General features: G+C 38.5%; 1 protein-coding gene and 1 pseudogene across 1 annotated transcript in view; both read right to left on the bottom strand.

The window, feature by feature from the left end:
- The window catches only part of CLCN5 (chloride voltage-gated channel 5), a 191891-nt gene that overhangs the window by 113794 nt on the left and 59396 nt on the right, over nt 1-18701 (bottom strand). The window lies entirely within an intron of this gene.
- Nucleotides 8774-10830, bottom strand: LOC136153567 (polyadenylate-binding protein 4 pseudogene; annotated as a pseudogene).

Genomic DNA, 18701 nt, shown 5'->3' with positions numbered 1-18701 from the left:
ATTCCCCAGCAACGCAGGAACATAGCCCTGAAAGTCAACATACAGACTGCCCAAAGTCACACCTAACACATAGACCCATCTCAAAACTCTTTACTGGGCACTCCATTGCCCTTCAAAGAGAAGAAATCAAGTTCCACACTCCAGAACACTGACACAAGCTTCCTTAACTAGGAAACCTTGACAAGCCAACCGTCCAACCCCACCCACCGGGTAGAAACTCCACAATAAAAAGGAACCACAGACCTCCAGAATACAGAAAGCCCATTCCAGACACAGCAATCTAAACAAGATGAAAAGGCAGAGAAATACCCAACAGGTAAAGGAACATGACAAGTGCCCACCAAGTCAAACAAAAGAGGAGGAGATAGGGAATCTATCTGAAAAAGAATTTAGAATAATGATAATAAAAATGATCCAAAATCTTGAAAACAAAATGGAGTTACAGATAAATAGCCTGGAGACAAAGATTGAAAAGATGCAAGAAATGTTTAATAAAGACCTAGAAGAAATAAAAGAGAGTCAATTAAAAATGAATAATGCAATGAATGATATCAAAAACACTTTGGAGGGAACCAAGAGTAGAATAACAGAGACAGAAGATAGGATAAGTGAGGTAGAAGATAGAATGGTGGAAATAAATGAAGCAGAGAGGAAAAAAGAAAAAAGGATCAAAAGAAATGAGGACAACCTCAGGGACCTCTGGGACAATGTGAAACGCCCCAACATTCGAATCATAGGAGTCCCAGAAGAAGAAGACAAAAAGAAAGGCCATGAGAAAATACTCGAGGAGATAATAGCTGAAAACTTCCCTAAAATGGGGAAGGAAATAGCCACCCAAGTCCAAGAAACCCAGAGAGTCCCAAACAGGATAAACCCAAGGCGAAACACTCCAAGACACATATTAATCAAATTAACAAAGATCAAACACAAAGAACAAATACTAAAAGCAGCAAGGGAGAAACAACAAATAACACACAAAGGGATTCCTATAAGGATAACAGCTGATCTATCAATAGAAACGCTCCAGGCCAGAAGGGAATGGCAGGACATACTGAAAGTAATGAAAGAGAATAATCTACAACCTAGATTACTGTACCCAGCAAGGATCTCATTCAGATATGAAGGAGAATTCAAAAGCTTTACAGACAAGCAAAAGCTGAGAGAATTCAGCACCACCAAACCAGCTCTTCAACAAATGCTAAAGGATCTTCTCTAGACAGGAAATGCAGAAAGGTTGTATAAACGTGAACCCAAAAGAACAAAGTAAATGGCAACGGGACCACACCTATCAATAATTACCTTAAATGTAAATGGGTTGAATGCCCCAACCAAAAGACAAAGATTGGCTGAAGAGATACAAAAACAAGACCCCTATATATGCTGTCTACAAGAGACCCACCTCAAAACCAGAGACACATACAGACTAAAAGTGAAGGGCTGGAAAAAAATATTTCATGCAAATGGAGACCAAAAGAAAGCAGGAGTCACAATACTCATATCAGATAAAATAGACTTTCAAATAAAGAATGTGAAAAGAGACAAAGGACACTACATAATGATCAAAGGATCAATCCAAGAAGAAGATATAACAATTATAAAAATATATGCACCCAACATAGGAGCACAGCAAACGCTAATGAGTATGAAAGAGGAAATTAATAGTAACACAATAATAGTGGGAGACTTTAATATCCCACTCACAGCTATGGATAGATCAACTAAACAGAAAATCAATAAGGAAACACAAACCTTAAATGATACAATGGACCAGCTAGACCTAATTGATATCTATAGGACATTTCACCCCAAAACAATCAATTTCACCTTTTTCTCAAGTGCACACGGAACCTTCTCCAGAATAGATCACATCCTGGGCCATAAATCTGGTCTTGGAAAATTCAGAAAAATTGAAATCATTCCAGTCATCTTTTCTGACCACAGTGCAGTAAGATTAGATCTCAATTACAGGAAAAAAATTGTTAAAAATTCAAACATATGGAAGCTACATAACACGCTTCTGAATAACCAACAAATCATAGAAGAAATAAAAAAAGAAATCAAAATATGTATAGAAACGAATGAAAATGAAAACACAACAACCCAAAACCTATGGGACACTGTAAAAGCAGTGCTAAGGGGAAGGTTCATAGCATTACAGGCGCACATCAAGAAACAAGAAAAAAGCCAAATAAATAACCTAACTCTACACCTAAAGCAATTAGAGAAGGAAGAAATAAAGAACCCCAGGGTCAGCAGAAGAAAAGAAATCTTAAAAATTAGGGCAGAAATAAATGCAAAAGAAACTAAACAGACCATAGCAAAAATCAACAAGGCTAAAAGCTGGTTTTTTGAAAAAATATACAAAATTGACAAACCACTAGCAAGACTCATTAAGAAACAAAGAGAGAAGAACCAAATTAACAAAATAAGAAATGAAAAGGGTGAAATCACAACAGACAACACTGAAATACAAAGGATCATAAGAGACTACTACCAGCAGCTATATGCCAATAAAATGGACAACTTGGATGAAATGGACAAATTCTTAGAAAAGTATAACTTTCCAAAACTGAACCAGGAAGAAATAGAAGATCTTAACAGAACCATCACAAGCAAGGAAATTGAAACTGTAATCAAAAATCTTCCAGGAAACAAAAGCCCAGGACCAGATGGCTTCACAGCTGAATTCTATCAAAAATTCAGAGAAGAACTAACACCTATCTTACTCAAACTCTTCCAGAAAATTGCAGAAGAAGGTAAACTTCCAAACTCATTCTATGAGGCCACCATCACCCTAATTCCAAAACCAGATAAAGATGCCACAAAAAAAAGAAAACTACAGGCCAATATCACTGATGAACATAGATGCAAAAATCCTTAACAAAATTCTAGCAAACAGAATCCAACAACATATTAAAGAAAATCATACACCATGACCAAGTGGTCTTTATCCCAGGAATGCAAGGATTCTTTAATATCCGCAAGTCAATCAATGTAATACACCACATTAACAAATTGAAAGATAAAAACCATATGATTATCTCAATAGATGCAGAGAAAGCCTTTGAGAAAATTCAACACTCATTTATGATTAAAACTCTCCAGAAAGCAGGAATAGAAGGAACATACCTCAACATAATAAAAGCTATATATGACAAACCCACAGCAAGCATCACCCTCAATGGTGAAAAGTTGAAAGCATTTCCCCTGAAATCAGGAACAAGACAAGGGTGCCCACTCTCACCACTACTATTCAACATAGTGTTGGAAGTTTTGGCCACAGCAATCAGAGCAGAAAAAGACGTAAAAGGAATCCAGATAGGAAAAGAAGAAGTGAAACTCTCGCTGTTTGCAGATGACATGATCCTCTACATAGAAAACCCTAAAGACTCTTCCAGAAAATTACTATAAAACTCCTAGAGGAGAACATAGGCAAAACACTCTCCGACATAAATCACAGCAAGATCTTCTATGACCCACCTCCCAGAATATTGGAAATAAAAGCAAAAATAAACAAATGGGACCTAATGAAAATTGGAAGCTTTTGCACCACAAAGGAAACTATAAGTAAGGTGAAAAGACAGCCCTCAGATTGGGAGAAAATAATAGCAAATGAGGAAACAGACAAAGGATTAATCTCAAAAATATACAAGCAACTCCTGAAGCTCAATTCCAGAAAAATAAATGACCCAATCAAAAAATGGGCCAAAGAACTCAACAGACATTTCTCCAAAGAAGACATACAGATGGCTAACAAACACATGAAAAGATGCTCAACATCACTCATTATCAGAGAAATGCAAATCAAAACCACAATGAGGTACCATTACACACCAGTCAGGATGGCTGCTATCCAAAAGTCTACAAGCAATAAATGCTGGAGAGGGTGTGGAGAAAAGGGAACCCTCTTACACTGTTGGTGGGAATGCAAACTAGTACTGCCGCTATGGAAAACAGTGTGGAGATTTCTTAAAAAACAGGAAATAGAACTGCCATATGACCCAGCAATCCCACTTCTGGGCATACACACTGAGGAAACCAGATCTGAAAGAGACACGTGCACCCCAATGTTCATCGCAGCACTGTTTATAATAGCCAAGACATGGAAGCAACCTAGATGCCCATCAGCAGATGAATGGATAAGGAAGCTGTGGTACATATACACCATGGAATATTACTCAGCCATTAAAAAGAATTCATTTGAATCAGTTCTAATGAGATGGATGAAACTGGAGCCCATTATACAGAGTGAAGTCAGCCAGAAAGATAAAGAACATTACAGTATACTAACACATATATACGGAATTTAGAAAGATGGCAACAATGGCCCTATATGCAGGGCAGAAGAAGAGACGCAGAAGTACAGAACAGACTTTTGAACTCTGTGGGAGAAGGTGAGAGTGGGATGTTTCAAAAGAACAGCATGTATATTATCTATGGTGAAACAGATCACTAGCCCAGGTGAGATGCATGAGACGAGTGCTCGGGCCTGGTGCACTGGGAGGACACAGAGGAGTCGGGTGGAGAGGGAGGTGGGAGCGGGGATCGGGATGGGGAATACGTATAACTCTATGGCTGATTTGTATCAATGTATGTCAAAACGCACTGAAATGTTGTGAAGTAATTGGCCTCCAACTAATAAAATAAAATTAAAAAAAATAAATAAATGAAAATATTTTTGCTATTAAAACAACAAAACCCAGGAATATAACACTACCGATTTGCAAACAAGCTGCCCAAAGCCATACCAAGCTCACAGAGAACCCAAAACACACTGTCCCTTCACAGACAAAATCCACCTCCACCGACCAGGACACAGGCACCAGTTCCTGCTAACAGGAAATCTTCACAAGGCAGTGGTCCAACCCTACCAACTGGGGGGAGACAACAAATGAAAAGAACTATGACTATGCAGCTGGCAGAAAGGAGACCCCAAACACAGTAAGCTGAACTAAATGAAAAGACAGAGAAACATGCACCAGATGAAGGAGCATGATAAAAAACCAACAAGACCAAACAAATAAACAGGAAATAGGCAGTCTACCTGAAAAAGAATTCAGAGCAATAACAGTAAAGATGATCCAAAACCTTGGAAATAAAATGGAGTCAGAGATAAATAGGATGAGGCATGGATGGAAAAGATACAAGAAATGTTTGATGAGGATTCAAGAAGAAATAAAGAACAGATTATCAGCAATAAATGACACAATAATTAAACTAAAAAATAAATTCAGTTCAGTCACTCATTTGTGTCAGATTCCTTGTGACGCCATGGACTGCAGCATGGCACGTTTCCCTATCCATCACCAACTCCTGGAGCTTGCTCTAACTCATGTCCATCAAGCAAGTGATGCCATCCAACGATCTCATCCTCTTGTCATCCCCGCTGCTCCTGCCTTCAATCTTTCCCAGCATCAGGATCTTTTCTAATGAGGCTGCTCTTTGCATCAGGTGACCAAACTATTGGAGCTTCAGCTTCAGCATCAGTCCTTCCAATGAATATTCAGGACTGATTTCCTTTACGATGGACTGGTTGGATCTCCTTGCAGTCCAAGGGACTCTCAAGAGTCTTCTCCAATACCACAGTTCAAAAGCATCAATTCTTTGCCACTCAGCTTTCTTTATAGTCCAACTCTCACATCCATAGATGACTAATGAAAAAACCAAAGCTTTGACTAGACAGAACATGTTGGCAAAGTAATGTCTCTGCTTTTCAATATGCTATCTAGGTTGGTCATAGCTTTTCTTCCAAGGAGCAAGCATCTTTTAATTTCATGGCTGCAGTCACCATCTGCAGTGATTTTGGAGCCAAACAAAATAAAGTCTGCCACTGTTTCCATTGTTTCCCCATCTATTTGACATGAAGTGATAGGACCGGATGCCATGATATTAGTTTTCTGAATGTTGAGTTTTAAGCCAAATTTTTCACTCTCCACTTTCACTTTCATCAAGAGGCTCTTTAGTTCTTCTTCACTTTCTGCCATAAGTGTGGTGTCATCTGCATATCTGAGGTTATTGATATTTCTCCATGCTGTCTTGATTCAAGCTTATGATTCATCCAGCCTGGCATTTCACATGATGTACTCTGGATGTGAGAGTTGGACTGTGAAGAAAGCTGAGAGCCAAAGAATTGATGCTTTTGAACTGTGGTGTTGGAGAAGACTCTTGAGAGTCCCTTGGACTGCAAGGAGATCCAACCAGTCCATCCTAAAGGAAATCAGTCCTGGGTGTTCATTGGAAGGACTGATGCTGAAGCTGAGTTCCAATAGTTTGGTCACCTGATGCAAAGAGCAGCCTCATTAGAAAAGATCCTGATGCTGGGAAAGATTGAAGGTAGGAGCAGAAGGGGATGAAAGAGGAAAAAAACATGGTTGGATGGCATCACTGACTCAATGGACGTGAGTTTGAGCAAGCACCAGGAGATGGTGAAGGACAGGGAATCCTAGTATCCTGCAGTCCATGGGGTCACAAAGAGTCTGACACAACTGAGCAACTGAACAATTCCTTTTTCTTGCCTAATTCCTCTCATAAGGACTTCCAATACAGGCATACCTCAGAGTTATTTTAAATTTGGTTCCAGGCTATAGCAATACAGCGAATATTACAATAAAGCAAGTCATATGAATTATTTGGTTTCCCAGTGCATATGAAATAAACTTATGTCAAAAAATGTACATACCTTAATTTTTTAATTAATTATTTTAATTGGAGGATAATTACTTTACAAGATTGTGGTAATTTTTGCCATATATCAACATGAATCAGCCTCAGGTGCACATGTGTTCCCCCATCCTGAACCCCCCCTCACTTCCCTCCCCACCCCATCCCTCTGCGTTGTCCCCAAGCACTGGCTTTGAGTGTCCTGCCCATGCATCAAACTTGCACTGGTCATCTATTTTACATATGATTACATGCATGTTTCAGTGCTATTCTCTCAAATTATACCACACTTGCCTTCTCTCTCATATCCAAAAGTCTGTTGTTTACATCTGTGTCTCTTTTGCTCTCTTGTATATAGGATTGTCATTACTGTCTTTTAATTTCCATACATATGCATTAATATACTGTAGTGGTTTTTCCCTGACTTACTTCACTCTGTAACAGGCTCCAGTTTCATCCACCTCATTAGAACTGACTCAAATACATTCTTTTTTTTATAGCTGAGTAATATTCCATTGTGTATATTTACCACAACTTCCTTATCCATTCCTCTGCTGATGGACATCTAGGTTGCTTCCATGTCCAGGCTATTGTAAACAGTGTTGCAATGAACACTGGGGTACATGTGTCTCTTTCAATTCTGGTTTCCTCAGTGTGTTTGCCCAGCAGTGGGACTGCTGGGTCCTAAAGCAGCTCTATTTCCAGTTCTGGTACAGCCACTATGGAGAACAGTGTGGAGATTCCTTACATATCTTAATTTTAAAAATACTTTATTGTTAAAAATGCTCACCATCAACTGAGCCTTCAGGAAGTCATAATCCTTTTGCCGATAGAGGGTCTTGCCTCCATGTTGATGGTTGCTAACTGGTCAAGATGGTAGTTGCTGAAGGTTGGGGTGGCTGTGGCAATTTATTAAAACAGGACAATAGTGAAGTTTGCCTCACTAATTGACTTTTCCTTTCATTTGAACACTTGGAGGCCATTGTAGAGTTATTAACTGTCCTAATTTCAATACTGTATGTTTCAAGGAATAGGGAGGCCAAGGGAAAGGAGACAGGGAAACAGCTGGCAGTGGAACAGTCAGAACATACACAACCACAATTAAGTTCACTGTCATATGCACATGATTCGTGGCATCCTCCAAAACTGTAATAGTAACATCAAAGATCAGTGATTACAGTTTACCATGATAAATATAATAATGAAAAAGTTTGAAATATTGTGAGATAACCAAAACGTGACTCATGTGACACCAAGACATGAAGTGAGCAAATGCTATTAGAAAAAATGGCACCAAGAGACTTGCTTGAAATAGGGCTGACACAAACTTTCAATTTGTAAAAATCACAATATCTATGAAGCACAATGAAGAAAAGTGCAGTAAACAAGGTACACTGATACTATGCTGAATAAAAATAGTGAGAGTGGGCATCCTTAACTTGTTTCTGATTTTAGAAGAAAAGCTTTCAACCTTTCACTGTTGTTAGCTGTAGTCTTATCATGTATGGCCTTTATTATGTTGAGGTACCTTCCCTCTAAATCTATTTTGTTATTTTTTTAATCATAAATGGATGCTGAATTTTGTCAAGTGCTTTTTCTCCATCTATTTAGATGATCGTATGATTTCTATCTTTCTTTTTTTTTCATGGAGATTTTTTTCTTTATTGAGAAACTTAAGACTTGGGTTGGAGAAGGCAATGACACCCCACTGCAATACTCTTGCCTGGAAAATCCCATGGACGGAGGAGCCTGGTAGGCTGTGGTCCATGGGGTCACTAGGAGTCGGGCATGACTGAGCGACTTCACTTTCACTTTTCACTTTCATGCATTGGAGAAGGAAATGGCAACCCACTCCAGTATTCTTGCCTGGAGAATCCCAGGAACAGAGGAGCCTGGTGGGCTGCCGTCTGTGGGGTCGCATAGAGTCGAACACGACCGAAGTGACTTAGCAGCAGCAGCAGCAGCAAGACTTGGGTACATCAAATAAAACCAATTTCTGGGGGGAAAAAATCAAAACCCACAATAGAAAAAAAAAAAAAAGTGAACACTGTCTGGGCCATATCAGAGCCCAGAGAATATCTTTAAATTGAAAAATTCTACGTGCTTCATAATTGACCTTTTGATACAAAATGACCTATTAAATTTGCAATTGTGGTTCTTGGTGTTGAGGTCCATAGGACAAGCTAAGAAGTCTTTAAACCTTGAGCTGAATCCCGCAAGGGTTTATTTGGCTTTTGAATCAGTTCATCCTTGTCTAAGAGGTAGCAGCAGCAACAGCACCCACCTTCTGAGCAGCTTCTTTCTTGGCATGATGAGCCTGAAGAACCGCCACAGCCTCATCCACCTTGGAGCAGAGAGACTTGGGGGACTCCAGCACATGCAGCAGCTCCAAGTTGTCAATCACCAGCAGCATCCCAGTTATCTTCCCAGCCAGGTTCGAGTGCATCGTCTGGATGAGTGGGAACAGACGTTCACCCAGCATCCACTTCTGTTCCTGGGGTGGGTGGGGGGTGCTGCAGCCAGCATGGAGGCAGTCAGCAGCTCCTGCCCCTGCACGTGGACCGCAGGCTGGGGTGCCTGCAGGGGCTGGATGGCAGGGTAAGAACTGCGGACACTGGAGGCCTATTTGTAAGGTGCAACAGTCCGAGGAGCAGCAGCAGCAACAGCAGCCCGAGGCGCTAAATTCTGCACAGCTGTGGGAACACCTCCAGACTGGCAGCTGTCAGTCAGCCCTTGCTGGGAGGCACCAGCCCCACCAAAGTCCATAGCCAAGCGGTCCGGGCACTCAGACCCTGTTGGAGCCAGATGGTGAAGAGCTGGACGAGGCCCAGACTGGCATATAGCACTTGGCATTCCTTGGAAGCTTTGAGGTCTTCCACCTTGCTGCCAGCGTGGATTAGGCCTCATCTGTGCTAACTGGTTTGGTGTGTAATATGGAGGTCTTCCCTGAGCCTGTGGAACTGCTGGCACAAAGTAGCTCCCAGCTACAGGCTGGAACTGATTTAAGATGGCGCTGGCAGGCAGTGCCCTCATCCCAGCCACCCGCTGCATATACTGGTTGGTCAGGTGAGCCTTTCTCTCCTCCTTTCTCTGGGCCAGAGCGACATATAGTGGCTTGGAGCCCACGATGTGTCCATTCATTTCTATGACTGCTTTGGTTGCCTCTTCAGGAGATGAGAGGCAGACAAAGCCAAATCCTTTGCTTCTCCCATCCTCTAGCATCACCTAGCACTGGTGATTGATCCAAAAGGAGAAAACTCTTTCCTTAACTTCTCATCATCAATGGTGTCATTCAAGTTCTTAATGTTGAGTTCACCCCCTGATAGTGACTGATCCTCTCCTGCTTCAGCTGTTCAAACTTCTGCTTTAACTCGGCCTGCCGCTTCACTTTCTTCTGTGCACGGCCAACAAAAATGACCTTCCCGGTGATTTCGTTTCCATTCATCTCTTCCACAGCCTTATCAGCATTCTCGTGTTTTTTTGTAACTCATGAAGCCAAAGCCTTTGGATTTCCCACTGGGATCTCTCATCACCTTGACACTTAGGGTCTTACCAGACTGGCTAAATAGCTCTTTCAGATTCTCATCATCAGCCTCTTTCCCAAAGTTTTTGATGTAAACATTGGTGAATTCCTTGGCTTTGGCTCCAAGTTCAGCTTCCCGCTCTTTTCAGAGACTTGAATCTGCCCACAAACACTTTGCGGTCATTGTGGAGCATGCCGTTCATCTTCTCGATGGCCTTGTTGGCAGCTTCCTGGGTCTTGAAGTGGACAAAGGCATAACCCTTAGAGCCGTTCTCATCACACACCACCTTGCAGGACAGAATGTTTACAAAAGCAGAAAAAGTATCATAAAGTGCCTTGTTATCTATAGATTTGTCCAGGGTCTTGATGAAGACGTTTCCCACACCAGATTTTCTCAGAGACGGATCCCTCTGAGACCACATGATCCGGATCGGCTTTCCCTTAATTACATCAAAGCTCATGGTGTCCAAGGCCCGCTCAGCGTCAGCCGGCTGCTGGAAGTTGACGTAGGCATAACACAGGGAGCGGCGGGTGATCATATCGCGGCAGACCTGAATGGACAGCACAGGCCCGGCAGGACTGAACTTTTCGTACAGCATGGCCTCGGTGATGTCCAAGTGCAGGTCACCCACGTACAGGGAGGCCATGGGGTCTATCTTTCATTTTGTTAATGTAGTGTATCACACTGACTAATCTGTTTGAGAACGGACCATCCTTGTGTCCCCAGAATAAATCCTACTGTGATCCTTTAAATGTAAATGCTGGATTCAGTTTGCTAATATTTTGCTGAGAATTTTTGTGTCTACGTTCATCAGGGATATTGGCTTCTAATCTTTTTCTTGTGGCATTCTTATCTGGTTTTGATATCAGGGTCATGCTGGCCTTGCAAAATCAGCTTGAAAGAGTCCCATTTCTTCTATTTTTTAGAAGAATTTGACAGAGACTGGCATTAATTCTTCTGTTAATAAAATGAAGGCATCTTCTTTGAATAACCAGTGAAGCCTCTGGCCCTGGACTTTCATTTGTTGGGAGGTTTTTGATTACTAAGTCAATCTCCTTGCTAGTAATAGGTTTGTTTATATTTTCTCTTTCATTAGTCTTCATAGGCTGTATTTTTCTAGGAATGTATCCATTTCTTTCAGGTTGTCCAATTTATTAGAGTGTAATTGGTCCATACCAATTTTTTGTGTTTCTGTGGCAACAGTTGTAACATCTCCTCTTTCATTTGTTTTTATCTGACCTCTTTCTCCCTTTTTTTGTTGGCGAGTCTAGAAAAGGTTTGTTCATTTTATTTATCTTTTAAAAGAATAAGTTCTTAGTTTCATTGAGCTTTTCTACTGTCTTTTTAGTCCCAATCTATTTCTGCTCTAATTGTTGTTATTTCCTTCCTTCTATTAACTTTGGGCTTTGTTTTTCCTTTTTCAAGGTGCTCCAGCTTTCTTTTAGTTTCCATTTGCATGGAATATCTTTCTTTTATCCCCTCATTTTCAGTCTCTGTGTGTCCTTATATTTATAGTGGGTCTCCTGTAGGCAACATATAGAAGGGTCTTAACATTTAAAGCAATTATTGATAGGTGTGTGTATTGCCATTTTGTTCATTGTTTTCTGTCTGTTTTTTTTTTTGTTTGTTTGTTTGTTTGTTTCTCTCTCTTTGTTTCTTGCTCTCTTCCTTTGTGTTTGATGACTTTCTTTAGTGGTAAGTTTATATCCCTTTCTCCTTCTCTTCCATGTATTTACTATAGGTTTTTGCTTTATGGTTGTGTGTGCTTAATCGCTCAGTCATGTCTGACTATGTGCAACCCCATGGACTGTAGCCCATCTGGCTCCTCTGTCCATGGGGATTCTCCAGGTAAGAATACTGGAGTGGGCTGTCATGCCCTCCTCCAGGGGATCTTCCTGACCCAGGGATTGAACCCAGGTCTCCTGCATTGCAGGCAGATTCTTTGCCATCTGAGCCACCAGGGAAGCTTTTTGCTTTAAGGTTACCATAAAGCCTACATATAACAACTTATATCTATAATAGTCTATTTTAACTTGATAATAATTTGTTTGATCCCATTTTAAAGCTCAACATTATTACTCTCCCCTTACCATGTTTTATGTTTTTCATGTCACATTTATCTTTCACCTTGTACAGCTAATTGTTGTAATCATAGTTATTTTTACTACTTTTGTTTTTTTTAAGCTTCATACTAACTTTCAGTTCAGTTCAGTAGCTCAATCCCATGGACTGCAGCATGTCAGGCTTCCCTGTCCATCACCAACTACCGGAGCTTGCTCAAACTCATGTCCATCAAGTCGGTGATGCCATCCAACCATCTCATCCTCTGTCACCCTGTTCTCCTCCTGCCTTCAATCTTTCCTAGAGTCAGGGTCTTTTCCAATGAGTCAGTTCTTCGCATTAGGTGGCCAGAGTATTGGAGCTTCATACTAGCTTTGCAAGTGACTAAACCACTACTTTTACTATATATTTAACTTTCCAGTGAGATTTAGTCTTTTGTATGTGTTACTAAATAACACCCTTTCTTTTCAGGTTAAACAAGTCCCTTTAACATTTCCTATAAGGCTAGTTTAGTGGTGATGAACTCCTTTATCTTTTGTTTGCCTAGAAAACTCTCTCTCTTTCCGTTCTGAATAAATAACTTTGCCAGGTAGTATTCTTGGTTGGAGGTTTTTTTCCTTTGGTACTTTGAATATATTGTACCACTCCCTTCTGGCCTTCAAAGTTTCTGCTGTAAAATCTGTCTTTGGGGGATTCCCTTCTGTGTAACAAGGTGTTTTTCTCTTGCTGCTTTTAATATTCTTTGTCTTTAACTTGTGACATTTTAATTGTGTCTTGGTGTGGGTCTCTTTGGGTTCCTCTTGTTTGGAAGTCTCTGGGCTTCCTGGATATGAATGTCTGTTTCCTTCCCCAGGTCAGGGAAATTTCCAACCATTATTTAAGAAGCAAACCAGGATCAAGTAAAAAGTTTCACAACACTGAAAGCAAATATGTAAAGTCACAAGGATAAAGTGAAAAGAGCAATTAAGATAGTATAAGAAAAACAAATATAAGATAGATGGCCTAAGCAGTGTATAAGAAAGACTACCATTCTCTGGCAAATATCCATTAGATAATTAAAAAATAAAAGAATCACTGAACACATCTATAAGACATTGAGAGGACGCCCCTGATGGTCCAGTGGTTGAGAATCTGCCTGCCAATGCAAGGGACATGAGTTCAATCCCTGGTCCAGGAAGATCCCACATGCTGTGGAGCAATTAAACCCATGAACCACATCTATTGAGCCCACACACTCTAGAGCATGCATGCTACAACTACTGAAGCCAGCACATCTAGAGCCTGTGCTCCAATCAAGAGAAGCCACTGCAATGAGAAACCTGTGCACCACAGTGAAGAGTAGCCCCAGCTCACCACAACTAGAGAAAGCTCACACTCTGCATCAAAGAGCCAGTGCAGCCAAAAATAAATAAATAAAAATTTTTAAGAAAGAAATTGAGACAATATTATCAATTAAGGAATTAAGGCTATCCTTCCACATCATTGAAACATCTCTTAAATTTACAACAGTTTGAATTTTAAAAGAAAAAAGTTCCCTAAGTGAAAAATACAGGCTAATTATAATGCTAGATTTTATGCAGTAAATACAATAAAAATTATACATTGGATTAAATGAAATCTGACCCTGATTATAAAAATACATTTAAAAATGTCTACTTCTGCAAATGACAACAGAAACAGACTCATAGATAAAGAAAACAAACTTGTGGTTACCAAAGGGAGGGAGGAAGGAAGAGATGAGGGGCAGATTATGGGCATGGAATTAACAGATACAAACTACTGTGTATAAAATAGATAAGCTGGGCTTCCCTGGTGGTTCAGTGGTTAAGACTCCGAGCTCCCAATGCAGGGGCCCTGGGTTCAATCCCTGGTCAGAAAACTAAGTCCTACATACAACAACTAAAAATCCCATGTGCTGCAACTAAGACCCAGAACAGCCAAATAAATAAATAAAAATAAGTATAAAATAGATAAGCAACAGGGATACAATGCATATCACAGGGAATTATAACCATTATCTTGTAATAGCCTATAATGGAGTATAATCTGCAAAAATATAAAATCCCTATGTTGTACACCTAAAACCAATACAATATTGTAAATCGACTATACTTCATTTTTTTAAAGGCTATTCCTTTTAGGTTTTCTAAAGCAAATTAAAAGATCTTAGTCACAGAATCTGTTTCTAAACAAGCAAATTTTAAACCAAAACCAGATATCACAAAATGATTTTTTAAAGCACGAGATAATGATTTTTTAAATATCCAGGAAGTAAAACAAAATCTAATGATTTTTTTTAAATATTATTTTATTAGTTGGAGGCCAATCACTTTACAACATTTCAGTGGGTTTTGTCATACATTGACATGAATCAGCCATATAGTTACACGTATTCCCCATCCCGATCCCCCCTCCCACCTCCCTCTCCACCCGACTCCTCTGGGTCCTCCCAGTGCACCAGGCCCGAGCACCTGACTCATGCATCCCACCTGGGCTGTTGGTCTGTTTCACCATAGATAATATACATGCTGTTCTTTCAAAACATCCCACCCTCACGTTCTCCCCCAGAGTTCAAAAGTCTGTTCTGTACTTCTGTGTCTTTTTCTGTTTTGCATATAGGGTTATCGCCAGAGCCCATTATACAGAGTGAAGTAAGCCAGAAACATAAAGAACATTACAGTATACTAACACATATATAATGATTTTTAATAAAACAAAAAACTGACAAATTTAACATAAGAAACACAATTTAACTGAAGAACTGTTTCATTATTTCAATATGGGAAAGCAAATTAGCAGCAAAAACAACAATGAAAGAGTTCAATATATCTAAACAAAACAACAGAACATAATTATCAGGTTCATCATAATAATCGGGTGGAAAAGTTTAGGAAAGTGTTTTTCACAAAAATTTATAATATACTCAGACTTAACAAGTCTCAAATATGAAATGGCAAGATTCTTACATAGCAAAAAATATAAGTAGGATAAAAGAATACAAACCACATGGAAATTTTGAAATACATTTTTCTTAAATGACAACTAAATCAAGAAAGTGACTATTTAAAATTCAAATATGAATCAAAATATATCAATAGCTCTACATGTCTCTCTTAGGAAAAGGATGGTTTAAAAAAAGTAATAAAACTGATAAACCACTAGTACAATTCAACAAAAGAGAAAAAGCACACAAATTATTGATTTTAAAGATATATAATTACTGCAAAGATGATATACATTATCAGGGCATTCCATATGCAGATTTTCTTAAAAAAAAAAAAAAGGAATAACTTTCTAGAAAAGAAAATTCAAGTACCCAAAGTGAAATCAGGAATTTAAGTGAAATCTAGATTTCACTTAGATTTCACCCAAAGTGAAATCTAGACCATAGAAATAAACAACATTATCAGTAAATTTCAAAAGAAACAAAAATGGCACTTAAATGTCTAAATAGTAAATGAATAATAATTCTATCACACAAAGATTCCTTAAACATGTCCTATCTAATTCATTTTCATGTAGTGAAAGTCAGTTTGAACTAAACCTGACTTAGGGCTATACTCTGAAAAGGAAAATTATAGTTTGGTCCTATCTGTGAACATAGATGTAAAATTCTAAACAAAATTTTACCAAACCACACACCAGCAGTTTAAAAGAATTGATCTTCATGGGCATTAAGATTTTAGTCTGAGTCTGATTTTAAATAAGACCAGAGATTCACGAGAAAAAGAGAAAAAATAAAATTAAGTGAATAAATAATAGTTTAAATCAGAAGAGCTGACTCATTGGAAAAGACCCTGATGCTGAGAAAGATTGAGGGCAAGAGGAGAAAGGGGGAACAGAGAATGAGATGGTTGGATGGTAACACTGACTCAGTGGACAAGATTTAGCAAACTTTGGGAGAAGGACAGGGAAGCCAGGTGGGCTGCAGTTCACGGGGTCGCAAAGAGTTGGGCATGACTTAGCAACTGAACAACAACAAATAGTTTAAATGGCCTGAAAATTCAGTATTCATTTCAGATATTAAAAGAAGGATTTTCTTTTAACTATAAATATGATATGTCTGAGAGAAGTCGACACTATTCTTAAAACACACACACTAGAGGTATTCATCCAAAAAAAACAAAGGCAGAAAACTACACAAAGATATCTAGTCACCATTCCTAATTAATCATGTTAGAAAACTTAATCATTGTAACCATGTATGAAAAATGAACAAGTAACATAAGGAGATAAAAACAATATTTGCATATTATATAATTATATAACCTAAAGGAGGTAAAATTAAAACAACAATATTTGCACATTATATAATTATATAACCTAAAAGACAAAGATATTCAAGAAACTAAATTAAAAGTAATGAGTTCAACAAAGGGGTAAATTATAAGATAAAATCTAAAAACTCTTTTACATTCCAATAATAAACATCTACAGAAATTTATTTTACCACAGCAACAACCACCAGAAAAAATTAACCCAAGAGTTACCCTAACTGGGCACATATATGTCATGGGGACTAAACATGGCAAAGATGACAACAATTTAATACAATACAGAAACATTTAGGACTTCATTTCTACCTGGACATTTGCTGAATCCTGTCAATTTTACTTCTGTAATGTGACAGTATGATGTACAAATAGTTTGTCATCTAACTATAACTATAAAGTTAATGCTCAAGTTTCTCATAACAAGAAGTTAGAGACAGACGGTTTCTATAAAAGGAATGAATGTCGTCAATGTATGGCAAAAACCACCACAATATTGTAAAGTAATTAGCCTCCAACTAATAAAAATAAATGGGAAAAAATAAATAAATAAAAAATATGAAGGAACACCAAAAAAGTAAATAAAATAAAAGGAATGAATGAAATCAATAACAAGTAAATGACTACTTATTACAATATTCACCCACTGTGTTAGTAAAATAATACAAATAAAGCCAAATAACTGTGGGCTATTTGGGTAATGAAGACACACTCAAGATGCTGTTGACTATACAACTCCATAAACAAACTGTCTGACCCAGTACTCTTAAGTTCAGGAACAGATTCCCCCACACTACCCTCAAATTAGATAGCTCCTCTCCCATGTAAAAAGGGTGCTTTGTACAAAAGATGTTTGTCACAACTGTATTCAAAATCTTTTTTAAAAATCCCAGAGATGTGATTAAAACAACTCTGATATAGTGCTTACTTCCCTTACTCATTGATCATTTGAGTGATACACATATAAGTAAAACATGCAGTCTCTAATCTCAAGAAACTTGGGTGATTATTTAATTCAACCATTTAAATAAATGTTTATATCATGCTACATGAAAATGTAAAAAATAATGTAAGCTGAAGAGGTCTATCAGTGACAAAGCAAAAAAAACTGGACAATCTATGGTGAAAGCAATGTGGCAAGATTTTCTCTCTACACACACACAAATAGAAACAAAGGAGAGAGACAAGAATGTGTAAGAACTGGACAAGAATATAAACATTTGGTGTTCTAAATTTGTGGAATAGTTTTCCACATACACATACAAACTTGCACTACAACTTCTATAATGCTTTCAATGGCAAAGTTTGGCATTATCTACCTGTTTCTATTTCTGTTTTTTAGAGGGGAAACTAGTTGTGTATTAATATATAATTCAGTACACCCCTTTTTCCTTCTCCTCTGTTTCTCTTCTGTCAATAACATAAAGCTCAAGTAGTTCTTGTGAATTACTTGGTACATTTATTGAAGAGTAGGGTTTATATTCCCTTTTTCTAATCTTAAAACCAAATGAATGAATATTTCTTTCCTTTTAAAAAATTGCTTTTTTAAAACTTATGATTCTTAACTGAAATCTTCCAGTGAGTCAGTGATCCTTGATAGAAAAAAATAAAACACAAGCTTCCTCACCATGTTTTATGTGATGTTACTTGTTGGAATGTAAAAAGGAATCTTCAAAGTCCACATAACAAGTTTCCCACCAGGGAGCAGGGAGCGGGAGGTGGGGGCGGGAGGGCTCTACATTTAGGCTCCCCTGGGCCCTTTAAGACATTTTAAGGGACTTTAGTCTTAAAACTTCTAACTTATTTTGCTCCTAAATGTCTCCTGCATTAAAATCAATGCTTTGTTTCTGTGCCACTCTGAAAGACAACTCAAAATTAGGAGATTAAAAACAGAGAAAGAAATGAGCAGGGGTGATAATGGCAGTTGAAGAGAAAAGAGGAACGGCGACTCAAGCCAAAACAACTTCCCCAGATTCCTTCGCATGTATGGCCACTGGTTCCAGTTAGAAGCATCACAAAGCCTTCAGATGCAGAGGCAAAGAACACAGGATCCAAGGACTTAGACTAATTTCCTTAATGATGCCACTGAGAGTCTGGTGAATTTAATCTTTAGAAGGTTTATTCTATTGGTTTCAGATTCATAGTTTAGCTCAAACACAATTAACGGTAGTTCAAATACATTCTT

The sequence above is a fragment of the Muntiacus reevesi genome, chromosome X (assembly GCF_963930625.1).
Source record: "Muntiacus reevesi chromosome X, mMunRee1.1, whole genome shotgun sequence".
NCBI lineage: Eukaryota > Metazoa > Chordata > Mammalia > Artiodactyla > Cervidae > Muntiacus > Muntiacus reevesi.
The sequence above is the reverse complement of the archived record's forward strand: the minus strand, read 5'-3'. Positions and strand labels throughout refer to the sequence as shown.